We start from the raw sequence: 10,967 nt of genomic DNA, 5'->3' as shown, positions 1-10,967 counted from the left end.
TCACAGTTCACAATTCAAAAATGTTAACTAAAGTTCATTGTTTCAAAAATGTACTAATTTATAGTTTATAGTTATTTTTTCAGAGTCTGACTCTGAGCGAGTGCTGCTGCAGCTCTCGGCTTCGTCCATGATACTAATGCTTGCCGAGGGGGTGACAGGCGCGTTGCCAGATTGGGTGGTTTTCCGCATTATTTTGAAGCCTGTTTACGGTGTGTTTTAACTGGGTTTTCGGCTGAAAGGCATATGAAATCTGGCACACCTTTGAACGCCGTTATAATAGAGTGCTGAGAATGAACGCACTTTTGAATGCCGTTATACAGCGCTGAGAATGAACGCGTTCTCACTTACATTAATTTAGCGGAAATACAGTACGTTCAGTTCACATTCGCCCAAAATACGAACGCGTTCAGGTACATCACTGTGCACTTGTCCTAATAAACTAACCTACACTGTAGCACTCAACACTTTGATGAACATTCATGCCCTTCCTGATGACTTGTCGTACAGAACTTGTAAGTTGCTTTGGATAAAAGCGTCAGCTAAATGACTAAATGTAAATGTATAATAGCACATGCATGAGCCTGGTCTCTTTTGAAAGGTAACATTCTGAAGTTACTAAATAAAAAAATAATAATCACTTTTAGTGCTAATGAAATAGAGTAACAGAGGTTTGAACACGCTGAAGTAAAAGTAGTGTGTATTCACATTTATCTTTAGTGGTTGCCAGATTCCTGTTTTTAAGTTCCAGCGTAGAGGTAGTAGCTGGAAAACACACCAGTTCCATAGCCTGAAGTCTTATTTAGTATAGCTCCAAATTTGATAAAATCGAAACGCAACATTAAAAGTGAGACCGCAAGACGACTTCTGCGGTTTCTGTTCAGACTCTCTCTGTCTAAACATGGCCTTAGACAGCTAAACCACAGTACTAGACTGAAATGACTGCTAAACTACTAGTCACCCTCTACTAGTCTAAGTTTGTAGGCTATGTCTGGTTTGGCTCATTTCATTATTCATACAGTACTGTATGTCACAATAATTCAGTGCTACATAAAATTTTAACCTTAAAACAGTAGCTGTTTGTCAGGAGTTAATTAATGCAACTGCTCTTATTATAATAATAATAATAATAATAATAATAATAATAATAATAATAATAATAATAATAATAATAATAATAATAATAATAATAATAATAATAATAATAATAATAATAATAATAATAATAATAATAATAATAATAATAATAATAATAATAATAATAATAATAATAATAATAATACACTTTATTTGTATAGCACCTTTCATACAGAAACTGCAGCTCAAAGTGCTTCACAACAGAAAAAATACATAAAATGCATAAAATGAGCACATAAAGTGCAGACATATAAAATCACAGTTTTTCACATTAGGATCTAACATCCCAACAGGCCACCTTGTTTATGGTTTGATTCAGTTTTAAATAGACAGTAATAAAAAGAGTAAGATAACATAGACAGAGTAAAATAGTGCAATAGTGCAGTGCAATAAAATTGTAGAATAGAATAGATAAAAATATATATATATTTTACAGTTCAATAAAATAGTTCTGGATTACTGTTCAACAGTTCAAAGTCGTCTTTACCTTCTCTGTTTGGTATCCACAGTTTAAAACTTGACAGTCTTCCCTCCTGTTTTATACCCAGTTTGACCCTTTGACCCTTTGAACCTCCCACCCAGGGCAAACCTCCCTCTCAGGGCGCAGTTCCCTCTCTCAGGGTGCAGTTCTAGGCCTGGGTCCTACACAGTTTTAAAGCCTGACAGTCTAGCACATATAGCACACTTTAAACTCAGTGATATTGCAAGGTGCTTCACAGCAGAAGGAGAATAAAAATTAAAATAAAATAAAAGGTTTAAAACATGAAAACATTAAAATGAATAAAATAAAAACATAAGAATAAAAAGGTTTTGATTAGTTGATCAATCAAGCCTTGATTTAAAACCAGGTGTATTCATGGTGATAGTACCTGCCAAAAGATGTGTTTGTAACTTGCTTTTTATGGCATTTTTTGTAGGAATGCTTCTCATTGTGTTTTAAAGCCTTTCAGTGCTCAAGGTATGGCCACCCTCGTCACAAGTATATTATGAATGTGGTGTTGGAGAGTAATGGTTTTCATCCCTGCAACCCTGCTGCTGCTGTGTGAATGGCCTGACCCTACAGGACGATGAACTTGAGTTGATTTAACTTGATCTAGATTAACTTTATTTCGTTTCTTTTTAAGCCCAATCCAAAATGATTCATACCATAGACAATGTGGTAGGGTGCCTTAAACCCACACAGTGCTGTTTATTTCCAGCCAAAACAAAGGGGAATAGTAATACAATAATATTCTGTTCTAATACTTTATATCATATTGACAAGGTCAGACTGATTCACAATGTGTCAATCTAAAGCTATGTCAGATGTTTGTTTTTGTCCCCCACTAGCACTCCCACACCTCCCTCCTCACACATCACCGATATCCCTACAGTGGTTCTTATCACATATCTCTGTGACATGTCCTCCCTGCTAGCTGACTGTAGAAGGCCTCTGACAGCACATTCATCACATCCACTATTCAGTGTCCGATCCATTGGTTTTACTGAACAGTTTAATTAATGTAGATCATTATCCAGGGTCGTTTGACAAAAATGATTGAGATATACATCAGACCGGCAAATTTGATTAGTGTGGCTTTTTTCCGCGGCCGCACCCACACAAGACACCATTCCTATTGATCGCTATTGTATTTGACTTGTATAAAAACGGCCCGTCGGCAGACCGCTTACATCGTTTGAAACGTTTGTTTTGTATTAGTGCATCAAGTTAAGTCAAGCAATCACTTTCCAACCCCCGGCCGCCACTGAACATCCAAACTATTGTGAAAAGTTATGTTTGATCCATTTTCAGGCGAGCTCCTTCAGTCTTCCACTATGGCAGGCAGTTCCCCAATTCAGCTGCAGGAGATTTTCCCATTTCCCTATGTGGACATTTAATATTACACTATTACACACACATCTCCGGGTGGCCTAAAACTAAGAGGTAATAATGACGTTTTCTTGGAACGTGATAGTCTTCTGCATGATTTATATCTGTGTGTTTTATTTTGGACATTTTCTCCCCACTAGCTACAGCCAGTACAGCAGAACACCCCTGACAGAGAAGCTCTCGCAGGCACCAGCCAACTTTTCTTTCTCCCCTCATCCCTCTCTTATTCTCTCTATTATTTTCTTTTTAAAGTTAAATGTCATGTTGGATGTCACCTGTCTTATCACATCATATCTGTGTTTTTTTTGGGTGGTATGGGGTTAGGCCTCTGCACGACAGTGGAGATGCAAAAAATAGAGCTGTCTCTTCCTATTTCTTAAAAGTGCATGTACGTGTACGTGTGTGTGTACAGTACGTGTGCGTGTGTGTGTGCATGTTTGTTTGTCTTCCTGCCTGCTTGCGTACCGTAAAACTTCAATTAATAGCCCAGGCTTTTATTTGCTTCAATCACTGAACTATATCTGGGACAGATAATTCCTTTAGCACAAAACTCTTGCTCAGCAAAGATGGGAAATACTGTCAAATTGTTTATCTAAACTGGTATATTACTTAAAAACAAAAAAAAAATAGGCTATTATAGAATAACACATCAATTACGAATCATTAATTTCGAGACACAGTGCTAGTGAATGTAACGAATGTAATGAGACTTTGCTTTCAGCTCCCTGTCCAGATCAGCACTGGACAGCTCCCAGCCCACACACATTCATCAGCTCATACAGTATGCTCTGAGTCTGAGCAGTGCTGAGTTTGTCAGCACTGGACAGCACCCAGAATACAGGTCATAACCTTTTTCTCTGTGCCATCATGGTGATCAGTACACAAATATAGAAATTGCTTCACAGTGTCAGTGGCAACAGTGTAATGTAGACCCAGCTTCTAATTGAGACAGGCCTTTATTTGTCAAAACGTGTAGCCACACCCAGCCAGTAAAAGGGACTGGGGACTCTGCTTATAATTGAAGTGTTACTGCGTACAGGTGTATCTTTATGTGTGTGTCCGTCAGAGCATAATATGTTTATGTACGTTTGTGTGTGTGTATGTGTGTGCACACATGCATGTGTGAGTGCATGCGTGCCTGTGTGTGTGTGTGTGTGTGTGTGTGTGTGTGTGTGTGTGTGTGTGTGTGTGTGTGTGTGTGTGTGTGTGTGTGTGTGTGTGTGTGTGTGTGTGTGTGTGTGTGTGTGTGTGTGTGTGTGTGTGTGTGTGTGTGGGTGTGTGTGTGTGTGTGTGTGTGTGTACTCTGGAGTGCGCTCCAGAGGAGACCCCAGCTGTAGACGTCTATTCCCCACATACAGTGACCTACATACAGGGCACCCCAATGGGCCTGCACTACATGTTTATGTGTGTGTGTGTGTGTGTGTGTGTGTGTGTGTGTGTGTGTGTGTGTGTGTGTGTGTGTGTGTGTGTGTGTGTGTGTGTGTGTGTGTGTGTGTGTGTGTGTGTGTGTGTGTGTGTGTGTGTGTGTGTGTGTGTGTGTGTGTGTGTGTGTGTGTGTGTGTGTGTGTGTGTGTGTGTGTGTGTGTGTGTGTGTGTGTGTTCCTGCAGTATACACAGTGTGAGTGTATCTCTATGGCTGTCTTATTTGCATGTGTGTGTTTATATCCCTGTTATTATGTGTGTGTGAGTGTGTTCGTTTGTCTGTGTGTGTGTTCGTTTGTTTGCATATCTGTGTGTGTGAGAGTATGTGGGTCTGTGTGTGTTTGTATGTTGGTGTGTGTGTGTGTGTGTGTGTGTGTGTGTGTGTGTGTGTGTGTGTGTGTGTGTGTGTGTGTGTGTGTGTGTGTGTGTGTGTGTGTGTGTGTGTGTGTGTGTGTGTGTGTGTGTCCCTCTGTTTCTCAGCTGTGTGTTGGCAGCTGTCAACCAACGTGTTTGTTATTTTTGTCGTCCGCCTTCAAACTTCCCCGTCGGCTCGGCCGTCTGTCAACAAGATGAAAGCTAGTGGGCGGTGCCTAGTGGGCGGTGCCTAGTGGGCGGGGCTGGTCCTGTGAGGCAGAGAGAGGCAGGACTCTGTGCAGTAGATGAGGCTGTTTCACCTTCAACAAAGTTAGTGGTGTTAGGTTATTTGCAGGAAGAGATGGAGGCATACCGACACCCAGGATAGGGTTACTTTGTCAGTGTAATACATTATAGCTACTGGTAAACAGTTACTTTGTCAGTGTAATGCATTACTGGTAAAAGGTTACTTTCTCAGTGTAATCCAGCTCAACCAGTCATGATATGTCAAGATACGTATCCATACAGTAACGTTATATACGTTTTTCTGTAGTAGTTAGTAGTCCAGATGTAGTATTTCCCCAGAAGGTGGTATGGCTTACAAATCCAGACGGAGCCATAGCCTGAAGCCTCATGATTTATTAGGAGTGATTTTGGTAAGCTGTGTACAAAGAAAAACTCAGTTTTCTCATAGACTTCAATTAATTCGGCTGTTTTTCTCTTCCTGTTTTCGCTCGTTAGTTTTTTTTAGTTTTTTAGATTCATACATCCCCTTGTTGTGTTTCATTGGTAAGCCACACTCATTGGCTACAACGATCCACAATCATTTTCAAGATCGGATCTAGATTGACGGAACTACTGCAGCCTGAGTCGGGAGTGGTATTTTGCACAATACCGTGTACTTTGCACAAGCCTCAAATACCGGCATGTAACTCGAGAACCGCGCAATGGATCTTGTCACCTGAAAGGGCTATCCACAGGCAACAAATGGGGCTTTAATTCGATATATATATTGTATTACAAAATATGAACACCCGAGCCACTAGGGGTCGCCAAAGTGCTGGTTGCAAAAAGTCCGAAATATTTCCCATATGTTGGACGTTGCATGCTAAGACCAATAAATTACTTATTTCTATAATTAGAAGTGTGAATAGATGCTTGCCTTGAAAGTGTGTCACAGACCAGAGGAACAGGTTGATATCTGAGGAACCTTCGATCCCAGCAGAAATCATTGACTATGACAGAGTCACTGCTATAGGTATGTCAACGTAAACAATGTGATGTAATCTGTAATGTAAATAATTCTGTTGTTGCTTTTTTTTTTTTTACTAGCTCTACTAACCACTAATTGATCTACGAACTACTGATATTACAAATGTCATTAGTATTGATAAAAGCTTTATAAAACGCTAAGATACTGTAAACTCAGGGACAAACGTAGCTTTTTTTCCACACGACAGGATGAGTATTTTGTGAAGAAAGTACTTACATTAAGGAACTTCAGAGTTCGCAATCATACCTGATTTGAATCTGTTATGGAGCCCCATCGGATGATACCTTGATGTGAGCATTCTCTCCATGTCTCTCCATGTCTCTCTCCATGTCTATCTGTGTCTCTATGTGTGTGTCTCTCTCCGTGTCTCTCTGTGTCTCTATGTGTGTGTCTCTCTCTGTGTCTCTCTGTGTCTCTATGTGTGTCTCTATGTGTCTCTCTCCGTGTCTCTCTGTGTCTCTATGTGTGTGTCTCTCTGTGTGTCTCTATGTGTCTCTCTGTGTGTATTTCTGTGTCTCTCTGTTTCTCTCTCCGTGTCTATCTGTGTCTCTATGTGTGTGTCTCTCTCCGTGTTTCTCTGTGTCTCTATGTGTGTGTCTCTCTGTGTGTCTCTATGTGTCTCTATCCGTGTCTATCTGTGTCTCTCTGTGTGTGTCTCTCTGTGTGTCTCTCTCTGTGTGTCTCTCTCTGTGTCTCTCTGTGTCTCTCTGTGTCTCTCTGTGTGTCTCTCTCTGTGTGCCTCTCTCTGTGTCTATATGTGTCTCTCTGTGTCTCTCTGTGTGTCTCTCTCTGTGTCTCTCTGTGTGTCTCTCTCTGTGTGTCTCTCTCTGTGTCTCTCTGTGTGTGTCTCTGTGTGTCTCTCTCTGTGTGTCTCTCTGTGTGTCTCTATGTGTGTCTCTCTTTGTGTCTCTCTGTGTGAGTGTCTCTCTGAGTGTCTCTCTGTGTGTCTCTCTGTGTGTCTCTCTGTGTGTGTTCTCTGAGCCGCGCTGCGCTTATGGAAATACAGTTAGTGGGAGAAACATGTGTTTGAGTTGCAGTAATTACTGCAGTTCCTCAGGGAGACATTCTTTTAAATGTTGCCGATTACTTTGTTGGATTACTTAGTCGTGTGTGTGTGTGTGTGTGTGTGTGTGTGTGTGTGTGTGTGTGTGTGTGTGTGTGTGTGTGTGTGTGTGTGTGTGTGTGTGTGTGTATGTGTGTGTGTGTGTGTGTGTGTGTGTGTGTGTGTGTGTGTGTGTGTGTGTGTGTGTGTGTGTGTGTGTGTGTGTGTGTGTGTGTGTGTGTGTGTGTGTGTGTGTGTGTGTGTGTGTGTGTGTGTGTGTGTGTGTGTGTGTGTGTATTTCTGTGTGTGTGTGTGTGTCTGCAACCAGTTCTAAATTGATCCAATGTACATTATTGTTCAGCTGCTCGTATTGCTTGGATGTTTCCAATGTCGGTGCTTTGGAGAAGTGCCTGTATTGTGATCTGGGTAAACGCCCGAGGTGTACATCTGTGTTTGTTCTTGTTCCGCGTGTTCACATAGTTGCTGCTATATGTCTATCAGGCCTGTGGAGATGTAATGTGTGGGTGATTGATCATGGTAATAGATCCACACACACACACACACACACACACACACACACACACACACACACACACACACACACACACACACACACACACACACACACACACACACACACACACACACACACACACACACACACACACACACACACACACACACACACACACACATTTTAAATGCTTTATTTATGTCCACATAAATACAAAGTATACATTAAGGACATAAACACTAACAGTGCAATCAGCTCATTGGGAGTCATCCAATTACATTTGTGACTGTGCAGCACCTACAATATTGACACAGAGGATGTTTCAAATGTAGGTTAACAGAATACAATAGCTTTTACGTAAAACTATATCTACTCTATGGGTACAAAAAGCAACGCCGTCTCCCAATAGAGCGGCTACCAATAATAGCAGATATAGAGCAATACCTATAGCTAACTGTTTAGCCTTTCTCTTGGAGATGTGGGCCATCTGAAGGCCACTAACCACCAGCTTGTGAACATCACCCAGGCTGCCAAAAACTTTAACTAAAAGTTGACACTTTGTATCTTAGCTTGAGCTGCTGATATTTCAGCAACTTGGTTAAAAAGGCTTCCTCGAGGCTGTGGTTGCAGGTACAGCCAACCTCTAGGATAAACACCTCTCTACTACTCTCAGGGTCTTGCAGGGTTAACCACCACCACGTGGGGGGTGTTGGCTGAGTTGTAACAGAACACCTCTGAATCATTATCACACAGGCCAAACATGCTGGGCCTAACAGTACAGTGATTACAGTGATGTTGTAGAGGACCCAAAGATAGCTCAATTCTGTCATGCCTACAAATCTAAAGCCCTTTGTAAGCATGGCAACCATTTAGCATGTGCGACATGGTTTCAGTGATCTGCACACGGCCATGGTGAATACAGTGAGGGCTCTGACTGTCAGGAAGCCAGATGGAAATATTCAGCTTAGTTGGTAAAAACCTGCAGTCTAGCTTTTAGAGTGAAGATGATAATACTCTCGTCGGGAGTTACACTCTTAAACACTGATCGTTACACTCTGAAACACTGATCGTTACACTCTTAAACACTGATCGTTACACTCTTAAACACTGATCGTTACACTCTTAAACACTGATAGTTACACTCTTAAACACTGATCGTTACACTCTTAAACACTGATCGTTACACTCTGAAACACTGATCGTTACACTCTGAAACACTGATCGTTACACTCTTAAACACTGATCGTTACACTCTTAAACACTGATCGTTACACTCTGAAACACTGATCGTTACACTCTGAAACACTGATCGTTACACTCTTAAACACTGATCGTTACACTCTGAAACACTGATCGTTACACTCTTAAACACTGATCGTTACACTCTGAAACACTGATCGTTACACTCTTAAACACTGATCGTTACACTCTTAAACACTGATCGTTACACTCTGAAACACTGATCGTTACACTCTTAAACACTGATCGTTACACTCTGAAACACTGATCGTTACACTCTTAAACACTGATCGTTACACTCTGAAACACTGATCGTTACACTCTTAAACACTGATCGTTACACTCTGAAACACTGATCGTTACACTCTTAAACACTGATCGTTACACTCTGAAACACTGATCGTTACACTCTTAAACACTGATCGTTACACTCTTAAACACTGATCGTTACACTCTGAAACACTGATCGTTACACTCTTAAACACTGATCGTTACACTCTGAAACACTGATCGTTACACTCTTAAACACTGATCGTTACACTCTGAAACACTGATCGTTACACTCTTAAACACTGATCGTTACACTCTTAAACACTGATAGTTACACTCTTAAACACTGATCGTTACACTCTGAAACACTGATCGTTACACTCTGAAACACTGATCGTTACACTCTGAAACACTGATCGTTACACTCTGAAACACTGATCGTTACACTCTTAAACACTGATTGTTACACTCTTAAACACTGATCGTTACACTCTTAAACACTGATCGTTACACTCTGAAACACTGATCGTTACACTCTTAAACACTGATCGTTACACTCTTAAACACTGATCGTTACACTCTGAAACACTGATCGTTACACTCTGAAACACTGATCGTTACACTCTGAAACACTGATCGTTACACTCTGAAACACTGATCGTTACACTCTTAAACACTGATAGTTACACTCTGAAACACTGATCGTTACACTCTTAAACACTGATCGTTACACTCTGAAACACTGATCGTTACACTCTGAAACACTGATCGTTACACTCTTAAACACTGATCGTTACACTCTGAAACACTGATCGTTACACTCTTAAACACTGATCGTTACACTCTGAAACACTGATCGTTACACTCTGAAACACTGATCGTTACACTCTTAAACACTGATCGTTACACTCTTAAACACTGATCGTTACACTCTTAAACACTGATCGTTACACTCTTAAACACTGATCGTTACACTCTGAAACACTGATCGTTACACTCTGAAACACTGATCGTTACACTCTTAAACACTGATCGTTACACTCTTAAACACTGATCGTTACACTCTGAAACACTGATCGTTACACTCTTAAACACTGATCGTTACACTCTGAAACACTGATCGTTACACTCTTAAACACTGATCGTTACACTCTGAAACACTGACCGTTACACTCTTAAACACTGATCGTTACACTCTTAAACACTGATCGTTACACTCTGAAACACTGATCGTTACACTCTTAAACACTGATCGTTACACTCTTAAACACTGATAGTTACACTCTGAAACACTGATCGTTACACTCTGAAACACTGATCGTTACACTCTTAAACACTGATCGTTACACTCTGAAACACTGATCGTTACACTCTGAAACACTGATCGTTACACTCTGAAACACTGATCGTTACACTCTTAAACACTGATCGTTACACTCTGAAACACTGATCGTTACACTCTGAAACACTGATCGTTACACTCTGAAACACTGATCGTTACACTCTGAAACACTGATAGTTACACTCTTAAACACTGATCGTTACACTCTGAAACACTGATCGTTACACTCTTAAACACTGATCGTTACACTCTTAAACACTGATCGTTACACTCTGAAACACTGATCGTTACACTCTGAAACACTGATCGTTACACTCTTAAACACTGATCGTTACACTCTTAAACACTGATCGTTACACTCTGAAACACTGACCGTTACACTCTTAAACACTGATCGTTACACTCTTAAACACTGATCGTTACACTCTGAAACACTGATCGTTACACTCTTAAACACTGATAGTTACACTCTGAAACACTGATCGTTACACTCTGAAACACTGATCG

The 10,967-nt window shown here is 40.7% G+C and overlaps 1 protein-coding gene across 1 annotated transcript in view; it reads left to right on the top strand.

The window, feature by feature from the left end:
* The window catches only part of LOC311243985 (plexin-A4-like), a gene marked incomplete at its 5' end in the record, with an annotated part of 191,190 nt that overhangs the window by 135,746 nt on the left and 44,477 nt on the right, over positions 1–10,967 (top strand).

The sequence above is a fragment of the Notolepis coatsorum genome, assembly GCF_963971535.1.
Source record: "Notolepis coatsorum genome assembly, chromosome: 17".
NCBI classification, from domain to species: domain Eukaryota; kingdom Metazoa; phylum Chordata; class Actinopteri; order Aulopiformes; family Paralepididae; genus Notolepis; species Notolepis coatsorum.
This window is presented reverse-complemented; position numbering and strand designations above follow the sequence as displayed.